This window comes from Mustela nigripes, chromosome 4 (assembly GCF_022355385.1).
Source record: "Mustela nigripes isolate SB6536 chromosome 4, MUSNIG.SB6536, whole genome shotgun sequence".
In the NCBI taxonomy this organism is placed as follows: Eukaryota; Metazoa; Chordata; class Mammalia; order Carnivora; family Mustelidae; genus Mustela; species Mustela nigripes.
This window is the reverse complement of record NC_081560.1, coordinates 181825214-181844794: the sequence shown is the minus strand read 5'-3', so window position 1 is coordinate 181844794 and position 19581 is coordinate 181825214. Positions and strand designations below refer to the sequence as shown.

At 50.4% G+C, this 19581-nt stretch overlaps 1 long non-coding RNA gene across 2 annotated transcripts; it reads left to right on the top strand.

The window, feature by feature from the left end:
- The first annotated feature begins 8578 nt into the window (after positions 1 to 8578).
- LOC132016834 (uncharacterized) lies at positions 8579 to 19355 on the top strand. 2 transcript variants are annotated; one of them, XR_009404019.1, is made up of 3 exons: positions 8579 to 9478; positions 15147 to 15299; positions 16131 to 19355. It is a non-coding gene; the product is annotated as an uncharacterized LOC132016834 (long non-coding RNA). The 2 variants fall into 2 exon arrangements; XR_009404018.1 differs by having other exon boundaries at positions 14956 to 15299.
- The last annotated feature ends 226 nt before the right edge of the window (positions 19356 to 19581 follow it).

Below are 19581 nucleotides of genomic sequence, written 5' to 3'. Positions count from 1 at the left end.
GGAGGCAGAAACACCCCTCCCAGAAAAGCAAACTCCAGATGTCACCCTTGATCTTTTACCACTCATTAAATCGTAAGGCCACCAGTGGCATTGATGTAGCATGGATAATCGTATTTTCCCAACTGAAAAGTAGGAAACAACGATGTTATCTGATTTATAAATCTATTTATGTGGAAGAAGAAAAATATTTGCAGAAGAATAATATTTTGTGACACGTGCAGATTATGCAGAGTTCAAATTTCAGTGTCCATAAAAATGGGGTTGGAATGCAGCCACGCCCATTTGTTCCCGATCGGCTATGGCTGATTCCGCTGTTTTACCACGGAGTGGAGTAGTAGCTATGGGAAAGGGACAGCCCCAAAACCTAAAACATTTACTCCCTGGTCCTTACAGGAAAGTTTGCCGGCTTCTCGCCTAGAGGTAGGCTACTTGGTGACAGCATACTTTAATTGTATGTGTGTGCACACAGAGACACGAGTAGTGCAAAAACGCTTTTGTTGAGAAAAGCGGTCCTCCAACTACTTGGCCTCAGAATCCTTTTCCATCTTGAAAAACACTGCAGACCTAAGAGAGCTTTTGCTAAATGTGGGTTGTATCTATTGATATCTGCCGTATTTGAAATTAAATCTACGAAGCACTTAAAAATTGATTAATTCACTGAAAATAACACAATAATCCCACATCATATTAATATATGTACCATATTTTTAATGAAAACAAAAAAACCCCTATATTTTCCAGAGCAAAAATGTCAGTGGAGAGGAGTGGCATAATTTTAAGTATTTGCAAATCTCTTTGAAATCTGGGTAAATAGAAGACAGTGAGATTCTCATCACTCCTTCTGGGGTCACTCCATTGAAACCTAACATGTGACACAGCCTGTGGAAAACTCTACCATGAGGGCAAAAAAAAGAAAAATAACATCTTAGTAGTACTATAAAAAATAGTTTTGGGGCACCTGGGTGGCTGAGTGGGTTAAGCCTCTGCCTCGGGACATGGCTCGGGACATGGTCCCAGGGTCCTGGGATCGGGCCCCGAATCGAGCTCTCTGCTCAGCAGGGAGCCTGCTTCCTCCTCTCTCTCTCTGCCTGCCTCTATGCCTACTTGTGATCTGTCTGTCAAATAAATAAATAAAATCTTTTAAAAAAAAAGTTTTGATATAGTGGATCCTCTGAAAGTTTCTTGGTGAGCCCCAGGGGGCGCCTGGGCCACACTTTGAGAACCACTGCTTTAGAAACAGTGTTCGCAGGGTGAAGTCTCTGTAAGAGGGCTGACTGAGCTGGAGCCAAGAGCACACCTTTGCCCCTGCTCCCAACAAGGTAAGCAGAGTCTCGGAGATGGAAAAGGTTAGGACAACCCGGGCTATCCCCTCACACCTGGGCTGGGGACAGCTGCTCACTTGCAGCCCCAGCAGCCAAAGTCGTGAGAGAAGCAGGCAGGGCTACAGAGGTGACCACTCCTCCTCCCCCGGTCCCAGCCTTTCCACAGGCTTCCTCCGTCTTCCTCCTGATTTCTCCTCCTCTCTACCCTCTCCATGAGCTGGGGGAGAGAAGCCAGGTGACACGCCCCCCTTTGTGTCATTGGGGAGGACCAGGTCAGTTTGCATTTCCCACGGATCCTTCCTTCAGCGGGGGGGCCCTTCCCCAGAGCCTGCACGCCAGCCCCTTCCTGGGGCTCCCCAGGCGCCAGCTGCACCAGCATCTTCACGATCCCAACTTCTCTCACATGGTACGTGAGAGTCAGTCAATTTCCCAGCTTGCTTTTTGCTCTTTTTTCATTTTTAAATTGTTGTTACTATTGTGCAAAGACAGCACAGTCTGTCTACAGACCCTGAGCACAGAAGTAAAGTGTCCTGAGCATGAAGGGGAGGTCTAAGACGGGCTAGAAGCAGATTGCTGCTTCCAGCTTGGCGGGATTCTGATGAGAGCATGAGTCTGCCTGTACCGTCCACTCACTAAGTACCAAGTACAATGTCAAACCCTGAGACCGCAGATTGCACACCCCGCCATCTGCTTTTCCCCTTTCCTTTCCTTCTAGAAGCCACAGTTGTCAGTGAGGCACGTGGCTTCCCAGTATAGAGACAACATCTACGTGCCTCCCTTGTATCCAGGTGTGGCCTCAGGACTAATGTTGGGTCAGTGAGAGGTACAGATGAGCCCTGTGCCTCTGTTTCTCTCTCCCGTTCCTTCCTGCTAGTCGCAGTGAGGTTCTGATGACTCCGGGCTTGGTGACCATAGGGGGCCGAGCGGTGGAAGCAACTTGTCGAAGGAGTTGGAGCGACAGGTGAGAAGGAGCCTGACAGTGGGAATACACCAGCCTGGATGGCCTGGCCGTCGTCTTTTGAAGGAAATAACTATCTTTCTTTTGTTTTAAACCACTGTCTTCTGTTATGGTTGAATAGATTCACAATGAAGATCTTTAAGAGTCATTTCTCTTGAACCTAGTAACAACAGTGTGACATGAACACTTTCCAGGCGAGGCCGATAGAGATCATGTAACAAACCCAAGGCCGTGTAGCCAAGGAAGGCTGAAACAAAGACTGTAGCCTGGGCACTCGGCATTCCAATCCTGTGCTTTTAATAATATACTTTTCTCCCCACTATTTCAATAAATGACTGGCCTTCTTCCTTTTGAAGTTGGTTTTTCTGACTTCCTTCATTTCCTGTTTATAAAAATCCACTGCTTGATACTAGCTTCTAGAGTAGGGCCACTGGGTTGCCAACTACAAATGGGGCAATAATACCCTTATTTATTATAAGGGAACTTACACACACACACACACACACACACACACACGCAAATGCTAATGGTACGTATCAATCTCAAATGAAATGCTGGGGGTCTTCCTCGCTGCTCAGACATTGGCTTTTAGACTCTCTACACACTGATCATGATCCTAAACCCACAAACCGATCCTATAATTTGGGATCATACTCTCTGGAACGTCGAACCTCCTTGATACCATGGAAAGGGAAGAGAACCCTTGGATATCCCACCCTCTTCTGTTTTGTGCTTCAACCCAGAAGGAACAGGTCACTTCCGCTCACAACCCATTGGGCAGAACTGGTCACATGACCCCAACGATCTTCCAGGGGGCTGGACGTGGACTCTTGATAGGTGTACGGTAAGCTGGAGGTCTTTGCCATCTCGTGCAAGCATCAACATGTCTACAGTCATGAGTCCTCCTAAAAAATATTCTGAGTTCTTTCCTTAATCTCTGGTGGATGCTGGTGGACATTTCTAAGCTCCAGTTAATGGGAAAGCACAGACGCAGAAGGACTTCCATGGGCATTTCTGGCCAAGTGACAGAATGGGTTAGGATTTTAATATTTGATGGTTAGGAGCAGTTAGGCAAGTGGTGCCTGAGAATTAAAAGAGGATACGTAGGGGCACCTGTGTGGCTCAGTGGGTTAAAGCTTCTGCCTTCAGCTCAGGTCATGATCCCAGGGTCCTGGGATTGAGTCCTGCGTCAGGCTCTCTGCTCAGCAGGGAGCCTGCTCCCCCCGCCAACTGCCTGTCTCTCTGCCTATTTGTGATCTCTGTCTGTCAAATAAATAAATTTTAAAAAAAGAAAGAAGAAAAAAAATAAAAAAGATAGTGGCCCAAGAAGAAATAAGGCTATTGATCCATCCGGTTCTGACTTCCAGCCACCGGGAAACCTTGGGCAGCTCCTGTGGCCCCTGCCCACTCTTCTACCCACTCCAGTCCTCCCATAAGGTTGAGAGCAAATGCACACACAGATTTGGAATTTGGACTTTGGAAAGAGATGGACTCAAGAATATGAATCAAGAGAAATGTAGATCATTATTTATATCCTGAGTCCTCCAGTCTAAACACATTAGATTTTATCTAGAAGTTAGACTAGAGGAATGGTCAGCTTCTCTCTTTTATAGTTGGCCAATTCCAATTAGTACCAAGGATCTAGTTGAACCAGGGGCTGGCCTGTTTTTGCTCTGGATGGCAAATCAGTCTCTCAGATATTTACGTTGTCCCTAGCATGTGCATGGTACAACGCTAATGAATAATGAATACTTGCATGTTTGTGAAGGAACAGTGCAATGCACTCAAGGCAACAAGACAAGTTTTATAGTCAAACATGCCACTTGGGTAATATTTACAAATAGCCCAGAAAACCTCACTCTTCAAAGTCTTTTTAGAAGTTTACATGCTTCTTTCTTTCTTTCTATCTTTCTTTCTTTCTTTTTTAAAGATTTTATTTATTTATTTTAGAGCGTGGAGAAGGGAGTGATGTGGGGAGGGGTGGGGACAGGCAGAGGGAGATGGAGAGAGAGGGAATTTTAACCGGTGTGGAGCCTGATGTGGGGCTCGATCTCATGACCCTGAGATCATGACCTGAGTGAAATCAAGAGTCAGATGCACGACCGACTGAGTCACCCAGCGCCCCGTGTGCTTATTTCTGAGATGTTGTCTTGACATCCTCTTTTGGAAATATCTTTAGGCCCTGGGTAAGGATAGTATCTGAAAGTTGACCCCACGACCGCTCTAATGTCTTTTCTGGTACTGTTGTTATCCATTAGTTCACTAGCATTGGCTTTCAATACATTTTGTGTGTTCTCAGAAATCAGATACATGCTCAGCAGAGAGAGAAAGAGTAACCATGCCTATGGAATATCTAGAAAAAATGTGCCATAGCCTCTAAAGGCAAATCCTTAATTACACTTCAAAACTCTACGACAAATTATATTTTCCAAAAGCTGTACTTCTCCTCCTATTTCTTATCCCATTACTTTTCAAGAAACTTGACACTCTCCCACTGATATGTGGAGTCTAATCCCCTTCCCTTGCAAGTAGGTGAGTTTCTGACTCGTCATCAGCAGAAGGCAGGGAAGCGATGCTGTCGGACTTCAGTGTGGGGTCATAAAAGGGAATTTGGTTCTGCCATGTGAGTCAAACACCCTCACCGGAGCCCCCAGATCACCATGTAAGGACCTTGACCACTTCTGGGGTATAAATACCCCTACACCCGTCAGTGTGGTGAACATAGAATTGGAAAGAGACGCACACAAGGGTTATACTGTCCCCAGTATAAGCCCCTAGCCAGAGCTGTGGCAGAGCCTGGAGGAGGTCAGCTCTGTGGGGCCAACAGGTGCTCCTTGGTGTGTTTCAAAGTTCCTTCCTGTTTATGGGATGCAGCCCAGAGCCAGGTAGCACTGAAATCTGTGGGGTTTATCTGTGCTTGCCTCTGGCCAAGGTAGAGAACGAGACACTTCTGGCTTCACAGTGGACAAACAGAACTGAACCTCTAAGCCATCCAAAAGGACCCCTAATTGGGCACTCTCTTCCCATGATACAGAAGAGTGTTGTGGACAGTGGCCGGCCTCCTGAGGGGTGACACGCAGACAGCCGTGGGCAGCTTGGGGCCTCAGCTCTCTGGGGTTCTGAAGGCCCTGCCTCCCTAATGGGGCTAAGAAAACCTGTCCTGAGGTATTTGGCTAGCATGGAACACATTTGGTGGGCAAGGAGCCATGGGAGGACTGGGCCCACTTTGTGACAGCATAGCCCAGTTTCTACTGAGACCACGTGCCCGCACCCACTGCCTGGGACAATACCCACCCCCTCCCACCGACACCCGAGTCTGCATGAGGGGGTCAGACAGAGAAGGCCGTGCTCTTTGCAATGACATGGTTTCTATCTTAAATTAATACATTGCATTTGGGGGGGGGGCGGAACTCATAAAAGAAGAATATTAAAATTGTACCCAATCCCTCGCGCTGCCCATTAAAAATTCTGGCTTTGTTTATAGTCTTTTAGAATATGCAGTCTGTACAGGTTTTATACTCAAAAGTCTTTCCTGTAGCATTGATCACACCATGGTCATCTCCCCATGCCCTTAAATCTTAAAAAATAACGTTGGGGGCTGTGCCAGGGTGGCTCTGTCACCTGAGTATCTGACTCTTGGTTTTGGCTCAGGTCATGATCTCGGGGCTATGGATCGAGCCCCGTGTTGGGCTCCACGTTCAGTGCGGGGTCTGCTTGTCCCTCTCTCTCTGTTCGTGCCCCCCCAAAAATAAACAAAAAATTTAAAAATAATAATGGTGCATAATATTCCATCATTTGGAAGAAAACAACTTTTATTTCCAGCTGTAGAGGCTAACTCTGTTTTTCCATGATGGAAAACCTCATACGTCCGTCTCGTGCTCTTAGCAGACTGTGGCGCACTTGGAGCAATAGGAGAACATGGTGGAATGACAGCGTCATTGTTAAGGCTCTTGAGAAACATCACTGTTTTGCAGAAGGCTGCTCTCCAGTGTGAGCTCCCACCCGGGAGGCGGACCGGCGCAGGTCCAACAACAGTGAAAGGGGCAACGTGAATTTGCATGATTGGCTTGGAATCTCCACTTTTGATGAATACAGAAGCATTGTACATGTCTGCTGACCATGTGTGTTTCTGCCATTGACTCACATTCTCTGTCCCTTTCCTTACAGATATCTCAGCCCTTTTACGAGTTTTTGCAATAGCGTTCCACATCAAAATACAATTCTTTGTGATATTTAGCATATCTTCCCAGTGTTACGGACAGCTACACTGAGTTCCAGTTTCTGTGGTCCGTCGCAATCATCTCTTACTTTTTAACTCACATCTAAACCTTTATTCCTACGTGGTCCTTCCCTCTCAAGATCTGAAGTTTATGTACATCTTCGATTGTATGTTAAAAATGCCTATAGACTTAATTTTGATATATGGGGAGAACTAGGAATTATCTTTAATCTTTTCCACATGGTTGGTCCTAACATCATTTGTGGACTGACCTCCCTTTCCTCACGGATCTTAACCATGTACTAATTTTTTATCTATAGTATTTCTATTAGGGTTTGTGTTTGAGACTCTGTTACCCCCTCCATCTGCTGATTGGGCTGTTGAAATTTTTATAATATCTTTGTTTTTCTTCTTTCCCCTCAACAATATAATACGTTTACTATGGTTCCTTCTCAAAATATTCTCGATCAAGCTACAAAAACTTCCTGCTTCAGGCCTCCTCCCATTAAATTCTTGTTGATCAGAGCAAGTGACAACTTTTCCCTGAGAAACCACTCTTTTAATTTTTCCCTGCTCATCCTGGTCTTGGGCTTTGGGATGGAGAAGCAAACAAGAGTGAGTAAAGAGAGAGCTTGGGCCTCATGAAGTCACCTTGACAGGAAATTCATTTGAGTTGTCACCTTCTTCTTATTAAGGGTCATGTGCCTGTTGTTGCTAAAATGCAACAACTTGCATTTAGCTTTGTCTCTGCCGTCTCCCAGCAGCGAGACACCCAAAATTGAGAATAGTAGCTGCTCATTCAAGAACAGTCAGCAAAGGGACTAGGCTTTACTTGCAACTTTATCATGAAATTATCTCGGACACACTGCTGTCGTACTCTGGAATTGTGCCACACCATCTGTAAAATGAGGCTTCCAGACCGGACTGCCTTCCTGCTGTAATGCTGTGCAACTGGTCATAGGCGGCCCCATCTAAATCCTGCCTTTGTTTCCCTGAAGCCAGCATCTGTCAGAACTGTTCAATGGTTCTGAGTTCAGACATCTTCACATTTTCCAGAGCCTTCTTGCTTGGTGAACAGTCCTTTCAAGATCCAAGGAAGAAAAGCACCCCCAAACGTGAAGCAGATAAAAAGGAATAGCTATCCAAAAGAAGAAGAAATTTGTGTGTATGTTTCTCTCTCTCACTCATTAGTATGACTTCTGACTGATTCAAACATTTGTTACACTTTTCCTGGAAACTTAGAAGTTTAATTTGGAATACAGTCATGGAGAGAAAATTCTGCTGAGTATATAATGCAAAAATATGGTTGCTAATGAGTGCCATTGATTTAACAGGAAATAAGGAGAAAAATACAAATTTTGGAAGAAAATAAGCAATTTCAAAACGTTTCAATTTGCTCCAAATCCAACTTCATTGCTTCAAGGGGTAGCTTGGAAATTCTTCTCATGAAAACGCAGTAAATATTACTGTAGACTGTTTTCTGGCCTGGAAGACGTGGGTAGAAATGACAGATTTCCTAGAACAACTTTTGGGAAATTTGTGTTGATGGTACCTCTGATTTTAAGTTCTTCATTCTTTCTTCCAGCAAAAACACACCAAGTCATTGCAACAACACAGAACAGAGTTGCAAATTCCTGCTTCTATAATTAAAAAAAAAAAAAAAAAATCTTTTTGGTCTTTGTGTTCAGATCGTGTGTGTGTGTGTGTGTTACACATGTTTTGAGATAGTTTGGGGACACACGACAAAAGAATCTCCTTCTTCCCTACTAGGAATTCTTGATTTTACACCATTAATGGGCATTTTCAAAACATTAAGCACCAGGTTTGAAGTCTACAAATAAAATGCAAGTGCAGATGCCGTGTTTACGCTCGCATTAACACTTCATAAGCAGTTCATTAAACTGATAACACTTTAAACAGTAACACTGGCTCTTTCAGACTCTCTCAGCCTGTAATTGTCCCGAGGCACCAAATGAACCCTTTCTAGGCTGGGAACCACAGGAATTTACATTCTTGACCTGTGTCTCTTAATTATGGACACCCTGGGCCCTGGCCGATTCAGAGAGGGCCTGGCTCAGGCCAGCACGGCCCACTGACTGCAGGCACAGGCACAGGTCAGGGGCTGTCTGCTGGGGACACCACGCAAGGAAACGGGCCTCAGGACAGGGCCAGGGCAGCAACCGGAACAAGGTCACCCCACGACTTTCCTGAAACACTTCAGCTGGGTTTGTACTGACCCTCTCTGACCAGAAACCAGTTTCCAAAGGACCCATCTCCCTGTTCATTTCTAGTGAGTTTCCTTTCTAGAAGCAGCAATCCCCACAGCCCCAGTCCTCTCTAGAAACGGGAGAGCCTGTGCAGGCCTTCTCCCTGGCATGAACTAGGGCCCGAGGGGCTGTGTTATCAGAGTGGACGTGGACCGGCGGGCACTTCAGTCCTCTTTCAGGAACGACATCAGCATGACCTGTCCCATCACCATTGGAGCTCTGCATGCCCCTCACTGAATTCCACAACCAGGAGGTTCTTCCTGTTTGGGAAGACGACACAGAGGCCTGCCTGGCCACAAAGGGATGATGATTTCAGATCCCCCGGGACTTGAGCCCAGGGCGTCCGCCCCAGTAAGACTTTTCTAGCATCATCTCCCTCATCCTGCCAACTGGTCGGGACTCGTATCCTCGCTTTGCAAAAGGGGAAAGGGAAGCAAAGGCGGAGACGGAATTGGAACTCAAGTCCACCCCCGCTCCCACGCCAGGGCTGTGGCCTCTACGCCATGGCCCCCTCTGAGGGCACGGGGTGTGCTGGGCAGTGAGTTAGAGGTTCTCAAAGCCCGGCTCCTGGAGTTTCAGCCCGAGGGCAGTGAGAACCCGGCTCCTCTCGCACCTTCTGCCAGGCCAGGGCCGCTGCTCCGGAGTTCCCAGGCCTCCAGCCCTGGGGCTGATCTCCAGCTCCGCGGAACTGATGGTAACTGATCCGTGACAGGTGAGTTGCTGATGGGTAACTGACCTGCTGCTGGTTAACCTCAGCGAGGTTTCGGCGAGCATTCCTCCCAGAGCTGGGGCGGGGCGGGGGGAGGAGTCCCACGGCCCTTCGGAGGCGGGAACCGAACTGGGAATCCTGGGCGTGGAATCGGGCCCGGGAGTCCGCAGCTAGGGCGCTGCAGGCCTGGACACGCGGAGCCCGCGGCCGGGCGCACAGCGCCATCGCGTGGCTGGAATGGGAAGCGCAGCTGGGACCGCGCTCTCAAACCCTCTCAGGGACCAGTGAGTTAGTTGGGTGATGCCTGGTCGGGGAAGGACCAAACCGTTCTTTTGGGAACATCCCTTGATCTCCAGCTCTAGGCTCAGGCGGTCCGTGTGGCTGTAACAGCAGGAGGAACTGCGCGGTGGGGTGCTGCTCAGAGGGGACACTTTGGTCAGTCCTGAAGTCTTCCGTGGAAGAAGCAAGCCCCCCACCCCCGCCCCCACGTGGGGCAATGGATTTATTTCTCCTGAAGAAAGGAGCAAAGGGGGCAAAGGATCCCGAGAACCCTTTAGCGGTCGGGGAAGCCCCTGGGCTCCTTCTCAAAACATCGGCAAACACATAAAATAAGGCACACAGAATTACGAAGCCACCAATTATACGAAAACACAGTCCCCCAAAATATCTTCTTAAATTGTGACATAGTCGTGTTCTCTGTTAATACGCCATGTAGCAAGATCTACAGACCAGAATGCGAACTATTGCTATTCCGTATGGTGATGCGCACGTGGTATTTCGAGACAAGTGCACCAACAGGGATGTGATGTGCAAATAGCCATGATTTCTGCCAGTGACAAAGTCACAGGCTTTGCGGATAGGCTGTGACGAATTGCCTGTGTTCATAATTGAAGAAAATGTTAAGTTTCTATGAGAGGTTAGGGAAAGGAATCACAGAGTCCCTGGATTTCATCCAGGGACGACTTGGTGAAGAAGCTGGTGGGTGAGCAGCTTGATTAACAAGTAAACAAACAGGTGAGTGTAGACGGTGCTGGACGCTTTGCGGGAAATCAGCAGGGGGATCCAGACCGTGACAGCAGGGGGCGGTGGTCCCGGGAGGGCCCGCAGGAGAATTCATAAGAGACTCTTGCAGTGGCGGGCAGTGGCCACCAGGGGGCGCAGGTAAACCCACAAACCACACAGTCTGCACCATGGACTCCCGCCGGCAGGACTGGTCTCCACCCTTTGACCGCAGTGCCCCGAATTCCTAAAGCCTGGGTTCAGTTCCATAGGGCGGTTAGCAGAGGTCCCGAACGTAATCTGAAACCCAGGATCTCTGACTTTCTTTGGGAATCAGGCTCCTTAAGGTTTGCAGAACCCCCTGAGCCTTCCAGGTTTGTGATTCCTTGGGGACCCCCTACATTGGCGGGTGCGAGACCTCTGCTCTCCTCCTCAGGTCCAGTCCAGGGGGCATTTGTATGGGGGCTGGTGAGCTTAGGGCCGGGTCAGAGACGGCCTTTGTAGTTGGGTATGAACCAGTGTGGCAAGCTTGCGGGGTGATGTCAGGGGCTGGCACTGGCAGCGAACAACTTTGTTGACAAGAAGATTAATTAGACCAATGTAGCGCCCATCAGTAACGGCCTCCGCCTCCTCCGGGGTCAGCTCCAGTCAAGCCCTCGCTCGAGGTTCTTTTCTCTTCTTCTTCTTCATCTTTTAAAAAGAAAGCTTCATCTGTTAACAAGGCAGCCAAAAAACAAGGCGTGCCAGCGAGCAAGTACGTACAAGCAGGTTCTGCAGCGAAGTCTCTTGCCAGGCCTTGGGCTGGCCCAGCCTGGGAGCCAGCTGGGGCCTCTTCCTTCTACCTGTACAGACCCGACCCCAGGAAGCGTGTTGAGCCCTGAATCCTTCCTCGCGAGGGGGACGCCCTGTCTGGGAGCCTCTCGGTCTCTCTTCCTCTCTGCCTTTCACGAGCGCATGGCCCAGAGAGGGGCTGGCCGCCCACCATGCCCGGGCTTCAAGACCTGAGGCTTCCGCCACCTACACCTGGCCTTTCAAACACCCTCTTTGTCCAGCAGGCGCCCGTGTCCCGTTGTCTCAGTCCGGGAAGTGACAGGCATCCGCTGAGTCGTGGTGGCCCCATTCATCATCCAGCAGATACTCACCGAGCCCATTAAATGCCAGCGACACTGGCGAGGGAGGAGTGGTCTTGACACATCAGGCCCTTGCCTGGGGGCCGTGGAGGGGGGCTTACATTCCAGAGGGAGGCAGAGCCGTGAGTAAAATAAATACAAGAATGAGCTAGCTGGTGCCTGTGGTAAAGGCCAAGAAGGTAGAGGAGGGGATGCGGTGGAGAGGGCCTGGAGGTGGCAGCCATTTTGGAAGGGGCATCCCTGAAATTGCAGTTGGGACCCAGGGAGAGAGGGGATCTGCGTGGGGAGAGCCGGGGAGAGCTGGCCGTTCCTCAGCCCTGGGAGACAGGAGTCTGGTGGTGTCTGGGGCAGGAACGCTTGGTGAAGACCAGTTGACTGGATAAATAGAAAACGATTTCCAAGCTGTGCCTCTCACCCTTTAGTGCACATCTGAATCTTCTCAGGCACTTGTTAAAATACTCACCAGGCTGCCAGAGACTCGAGAAAGCCCTTGCATGGCTGGGGGTGCCCAAAGCCAGTGCCGCCTTCAGCAGGCTGCGCTGGGAGCTTTTCATAACCCGGGCCTTCACCTCCCACCCTGCCGAGAGCACCCAGGCCCGGTCTGGGACCGGCGGGGGCACATCCCAGCCTCAGCGTGGCCAAGACACGAGCCCACCCAAGGTCTGTAGCCCCAGCTGCCTTGGAAATGACAAATGCATCTGGCCTTCTCCTAAAGGGGCCGGGGAGGGGTCTCTGGAAGCCTCCTAGGGCTGGGGGCAGAGCTGGAGGGGTCTCTGGAAGCCTCCTAGGGCTGGGGGCAGAGCTGGAGGGCCACTGAATGGTCCTGCCAACCACCACCCCTCCCAGAGACTTCCTAAAGCCTCATGGGGCCCTCTGAGCCCTGGGGCTCTGACCTCACATCCTTTTCCTCTCAGAAAGAACTGAGAAGCGCACCTTGGAATCAGGGCAGCAGCTGGGAGCCCCGGGGGGCTGAGGAGGACATGCCCACACGCAGGGACCCCAAGGCGTGCAGGGGAGAGGCTGGGCCTTCGAGGAGTGCAGTGTGCTGATGGGCACCGAGCACGGTGTCTTCAAGGGAGGAGCAGGCAGCGTGGGACCCCTGAGGTGGGCTTGGCTGGAGACCCCAGCCAGAGGGGGAGGATGTGCCTGCTTCCAGGGTAAGGCCTCCCAGGACAGGGACGCGCCTCCCGGGCCCTTCATCCTGACCTCCCAGAGTTTGTCTTGGGTATCTGGAGCCTTGACCCGACCCCAGGCCTGTGTGGCCTTCTCTCCTGTGCGTGGCAGCACAGCCGGCTGTGTGAGTGGTGGGGATGGGCAGGACTTGGATGTGTGGGGCTGCGGGTACACATGCGTGAGCAGTCACACGCGTTCACGTGGCCCCTGGTGGCCCAGCAGAGCGCTGGGGGTGAACCTCAAACGAGGCGGGTCAAAGTCCAGCTCTCTGCACTGCTTGTTTTGAGAGGCGACTCGTAAGATTTCTAAATTTAAAACTGGCCTTCCAGATGATGAGGAAGACGTAGTTGTCAAGGTAGAAAAATAACTTATGTCTCATCTACCAGCTTGTTATCTCTATTAATGCCTTTTTAGTAACAGGCACACATGTTTTGCTCTTGGGCCTCCCAAACATCAGGACAGTCAGAGACAGTTGGAGGAAGTTACCAGAAACAAGGAATGCTCCTTCCAGAGGGTGAGTGATTCTGAGGACAGAGACAGGAGATTTCCAGTCTTGGCCTGGGCTCTGGTCTTCTCTGCACCCAGGTTTAACCTCGATGCACTGCTCCTCCAGATGTGGCTGGGGAAGACTGGCCTGAGTCTCATGGGAGCCTAACACACACATCCCAGGGCCACCGCCAGACCTGATGAGTGGGGTCAGGGGACTCAGAGTGCCTGGGGAGTGGGCCCACACCAGCAGATCCACACTTGGGAAGTGAGCACGGGGCGCTCTGTTTGAAGACCTGCTGTACGGGAGCCAGACCAGAATCCTGAGCAGTCTCTGACTAGATGTTTGGGGACCCCGGGGCAAATACTTGTAGGGACCTCTTTTCCAACTGCACATGGAGGGGGTTTAAACTCATGGGGCCCAACTCAAACCACTCACATCCTTTCCACACCCAGGCCTCTTCTGGAGCCCCCGCACCCCGCCCCCGAGACCCATGGCAGAAAACTCAGAAAACTAGCCTTTAAGGCCACCTGGCTGGGTTCTAAGAGCAAATGCAAAACTCACAATGGGACAGAGTGATCGGCTTGGGCCTTATCCTGAGCCCGTGGCAGTGTGCGGCCAGGGGCCCTTTCTCCTTCTCCGCGCCTCATTCTTCCCGGTGTGCAGGACTGTAAAGGTGGTTTACGATCACCTGACTACTACATAGGTTTCCATGTGAAGCATCAATTTACCGCTCGCGCAAATGGATTAGGACTTTTTTTTTTTTTTTTTCTTTGGTCCTTTGGTTAATGTCTTTCGGAGTGCTGAGCTGCCAGATGGGAGACCCAACAGAAGACACTCCAGTGGCCTACAGAGTTCAGTGGAGGGGTTGAGGCGCCCAAGGAACTCCATTTCCCAATCTCTGCTGCCCTCTGCTGTCTAGTGCTGGCTAGGACATGCTGACAGGGCCGCCCCGGCCACCTTCCCAGGCAGTTCTTTTTTTTTTTTTTTTAATTTTTATTTATTTATTTGACAGATAGAGATCACAAGTAGACGGAGAGGCAGGCAAAGAGAGAGAGGAGGAAGCAGGCTCCCTGTTGAGCAGAGAGGCCGATGGGGGGCTCGATCCCAGGAACCTGGGAACATGACCTGAGCTGAAGGCAGAGGCTTTTACCCACTGAGCTACCCAGGTGCCCCCCTTCCCAGGCAGTTCTTAAAAGGGGCCCGGGATTTCCTCCAGGGCTGCTGCTCCCCTCCCCCAATCGGCGGGGCAGAGTGGATGGCTCCACGATCCTTCACAGGGGATGCCAGGACCAGCAGCGTCAGCCGCCCCAGGGAATGGACTAGGAAGGCGGCGGGCTCAGCCTCCTGCTGACATCTTCTCAGTTAGAAACTGTGGATAGGGCTCGGGGCTCAGCATTTTAGTAAGCCCTCCTGGTGATGCTGACGCACAGGCTAGAGAAGAACTTTTGCTCTCTCTTTGGAAACCGAAGTCCGGAGGGGAAATAGTATATATGTATTTTAACTGAATGGTGCACCTTCAAAATTAAAATAAGACATGAAAAAATGTAGGAGCTTATTTTCATATTTGGGAAGACCAGTGCTCTGAGAACATCAGGGTCCCCACATCACACAGGTGGGCTCGGTTGGAGCTTTTGCAGAGAGCAAGACTCCTCGGGGACAAACGTGTAAGAAGTTCTTCTCTGATCTAGATGATGGGTGTGCTGCTCCAGCCGGTGAGAAAGAGCCTCCGCGGTCTGGCAGGGTTTCTGCATTTCAACGGGCTGCATCTGATGGCCAACGACATCAGGGACAGGGATTTGGACTTTCAGACAGTCCTGATTCGAGTGCATTCACCTGCGCACTTAGTGACTTTACTCAGCACTCACCATGTGTTCTCAAGACAGAGCTAACCCTGGGGCACTGGATTCCTACCCTTGTGGAGGCAGCGCAGTGGGGAAGACAGACGGTAGACCAGAAACTGCACCTGAGAAAGTGGACACGAACGGGTCCCTGCTGTAATCGGCACTGTGACGAGGATGTTCTGCAGGTGCTGGTAGGCAGGAGGGCACCGCCGAGCGGGAGGGAGGCTTGTAAAGCCCTGTGATGGATGGCACAGCCTCTCAGGGAGGTGGTCCTGGGGCTGTGGGGAGCGTGGGACACGGGAGACTTCACCTTCCCCCTCCCCCACCCCGTGGCCTGCACAGGTTGGGGATTGGTGGGCTGGATCTTTTTGTCATCAGAATTAAACAATACAGTGTTACTAATTATGAGAAAATTTTTATTGTTAAAAAATCCAGAAAATATAGATAATACTGATAAGGTGAACATTTTAAACCACCCAGAATCCCACCATGTAGACATAACTGCCAACAAGAATTTGTTGTAGAGGTTTGATTTTTTTTTTGATGTCGTTATATGTGATACTACATTACATTGGATTAATTACATAAGTGGGGGGAGGGGCAGAGGCAGAGAGACTCTTTTTTTTTTCCTGAAGATTTTATTTATTTGACAGAGAGAGAGATCACAAGTAGGCAGAGAGGCAGGCAGAGAGAGAGGAGGAAGCAGGCTCCCCGCTGAGCAGAGAGCCAGATGTTGGGCTCGATCCCAGGACCCTGGGACCATGACTGAGCCGAAGGCAGAGGCTTTAGCCCACTGAGCCACCCAGGCGCCCCGAGGCAGAGAGACTCGTAAGCAGGCTCCACACTCCGCATGGAGCCCAACACGGGGCTTGACCTCATCACCCCAATATCACGACCTGAGCCAATAATCAAGAATCCAACACTTAATCGACTGAGCCACCCAGGCACCACAGTAATTCACATTTAAATTTTTTTTAAATTTTAATTCAACTAATTAATATGCGATATATTGTTGGTTTCAGAGGTACAGACCTGGGATCCATGTCTTCAAGGACACCTGGTGCTCATTAACCGCGCGGCCTCCTTCACGCCCGACACCCGCCTAGTCGTTCGCTTTGTAAGTGAAGAGCATGAAGACTTCCTTCCGCCCGCTGTTCCCCTGCGGACACCAGTCTGTGGCACCGGCCATGCAGGTGCCTCCAGTGTCATTCCCTTCTGATACCTGCCAGGTTGTCCTCCCACAGCTCCCGAGCATAGTCTGGACTGGAGGGATTTTCCTTATTGAAAGTAGGGTCCCTTTGGGGCGCCTGGGTGATTCAGTCATGGTAAAGCGGCTGCTTTCAGCTCAGGTCATGATCCCAGGGTCGCGGGATCAAGTCCCTCGTTGGGCTCCCTGCTCAGCGGGGAGCATGCTTCTCCCTCTGTCCCTACTTCTGCTTGTGCTCTCTCTCTCACTCTCTCAAATAAACAAATAAAATCTCTTTTTAAAAAAGAAGACTCGGGGAGCCTGGGTGGCTCAGTGGGTTAAGCCTCTGCCTTCGGCTCAGGTCATGATCTCAGGGTCCTGGGATCGAGCCCCGCATTGGGCTCTCTGCTCAGTTGGGGAGCCTGCTTCCCTCCTCTCTCTCTGCCTACTTGTGATCTCTGTCAAATAAATAAATAAAATCTTAAAAAAAAATAAAATAAAAAGAAGACCGTATAGTCACTCTAAGAAGACAGTGGCAGTGCCCTGGGGGTTTTGAAGTGAAAATGATCCTATGCTCAGAGAGAACAATGCCCCGAGGGCCAGGAGAGCAGAGAGTTTGGATCTCTGAGGTCCAGGGCAAGGGCAGCGACTGGGAGGGGAGGGTGGGGAGGTGCGGCTGCACTGGGAGAGCCAGATCTGGGGAGCCTGGGAGGGAGCCGAGAGGTGGGGGCGAGGCTTTCACACCCAGGACCACTCTGAGGGGCGTTCAAGGTGTCTCCGTCAGTAACAAGGACCAAAGCCTCCTCCCCACAGGCTGTGCCGATCATCATCGGTGAAGGGCTAGCAGGAAGCAGCGTGGAGCATTTGCTGGGGAGCAGCGGGCGGGGTGAGCTCAGACACACAGACAGGTCTGGGGGCAGGAGAACACCCAGACAGCCAGCGTCGGTCTGCACTGCACTCTGCAGTCTGCTGCACTCCATCAGCATTCGCTGCACCCCGATGCTGAAAGCGCATAATTTCAGATTGTAGAGCAAAATGCCTGATTCCGCCAGCGAGTGACAGGAAGCACTGACTCCATACTGACTCCCGACGCCGCGTCCCGTGCTCTCTCCTCCCCCACCCCATCCCTGCAGTGAGCCTGGAGAATGGGCCCTCGAGGCTGTGGAGGGGCCAATGCACCCTGATGTTGGGAAGGCGGCCCCTTCTAAGCCGGTGGGGGGGCCCTGTGAGGAATGGAGAGGTCGGCATGGGCACATCCGCTCTCACTCCAACAGGAGGACAGGAGAGGGAGAAGCAAAGTACCCTCAACCCTGACAGCAGGACAAAATGGTCTGGGCACCGTGCGGACCTCAGACGCTCACACCCCGCCCCTCGGTCCTCCAAGTGCACAAGGCTGCAGGGTCGTGCATATTGTTACAATTGCACCTACAGCTCAGGTGACCGGGCAGAAACACCTGGGACGCAGGCTAGCAAGCTGCCCAAGCGTGGCGGGGGGCGGGGGGCCGGAGACCGTGCCCCGCAGGCAGCGCAGTAAGACTAAGGTGTTCCCAAGAGCTGAGTATCTTCCAGCTCTTTGCTTTGCCTATAAACATAGGGAAGTTACCAAGTAAAGCCCAGTGCTGGTATTTTCCTGGTTTTACGACTGTGAGAGTCACAGACTGTTGGCACCAGAGCCAATTTTGGCTCAGGGGTGTATTTTGTTCAGCTTGTACGAGATTTTTTTTTTTTTTTTTTTTTTTCTAAATCAAGCCAACACTTAAATTTAAGTCTGGATATTCTGTGAAGTTATTTGGACTTTCAGCTTCTTTTGAAACTTCAGATCTGACACCCGGAGCCTCCGTCTCCTGCTACGAACCTTCCTTCCTGAGCCTGGGGCCCCCAGACCCCTCACAACCGCACCCTGCCCGTCTCACTCATGCTTATGACTGACCTCCTCCCCGCCTCCTTGGCAGCATTTGATTTTCTGATTTGTTCTAGAGCATGTTATCTGTAAAATAAAAAGTTATGGTGCATCTGAACTCAATCTATACTAAAATCAAACCACCCAAATCAAGCTGCAGCAGAAACACATGCACATTCCATCCCACCCCTGAGCCTGCGACACTGTATGGTCTCATCTTTTAAATATGATGGCCACAAATCTAGGGGGGAAAAAGCCATAGACCTCAACACTATGGGTCATTTCCGAGTGCCCTAGTGCCCTGTTAGACGCCACGAGGAGGAGTGGAAGGGGAGCATCGTGGGACCTGGGGGAAGATCGGATCACGACACGCTTTTGCTGAGTGGGGAAGGTGCCTTGCCTGCCAGTTCCCGCCCAGCCAGCTGTGGGCTGTGGCCCGCTCAGTGCAGGTCCCAGGGACACTGGAAACTTACCCCCTTCTTTAAGAATGGTCTAAAATGGTTTTTTCTGTGTTTAAGAGGTGACGGAAAGGCTGTGAACCTACGTGGACCTTTCAGTGGACAGAGTGGGGTTAGGGACCCTGAAAGGCTCCTTACACTAAAAATAGAGTCAACTAGAAATAGACCAGCCCTCCCAAAGGTCAAAGCCCATTTAGGATCATCTCAGTCCACAGCCGGATCAACATAACCCAGGACTGCTAGGGCATCTCCCTTGGCTGCCTGTGAAAGGCTAAGGAAAGCCCCCGGAGGAAGACAGCCCCATCCAAAGCTTCAAACTACATGAAGTTTTTTATATAGAACATCTGACCATCAAAGATTATCAGGTATATCAGAGACTGACAGTGGGCTTCTCCGTAGAAATTGTGGCCGCAGGAAGATGATGGAGGGTCTTCAGAAAGAAAATGATCACCAGGCTGGACTATGCAGTGAAAATATCCTCAAAATAACGGAGCTCAGAGATGATTGTTTAAGCTGGGATATGGGTACACAGAGGTTCATTCCATTGTTTTCTCTATTTTTGTATGCCTGAAATGTTCCCCCAAAGAAATGGAAGCAAAATGAAGACAGTGAAGACAGAGGGAAGCGGAGAGACATCACCGGCAGATACAGAGTCAAGACCCCAGTGGAAGGTGTTCTTCAGGGAGAGGGAGAGGGGTCCAGAGGGCAGTTGGGTAAGACAGGAAGAGCCCATCCTGACGTGGGCAAGTCTAAATGGATACTGACCACGTAAAACAGTAATTATGTCTCGAGGAGGTCTGCAAATACAAAGAATTAAAATACATGGTAACAATATCTCCTGAGCCAGAAGAAGGATCAGCAGAATTAGCACGTTCTAAAGTCCTTTTCACTGTCCGGAAAGTGGAAAGAATACTAATTTATGTTAGACT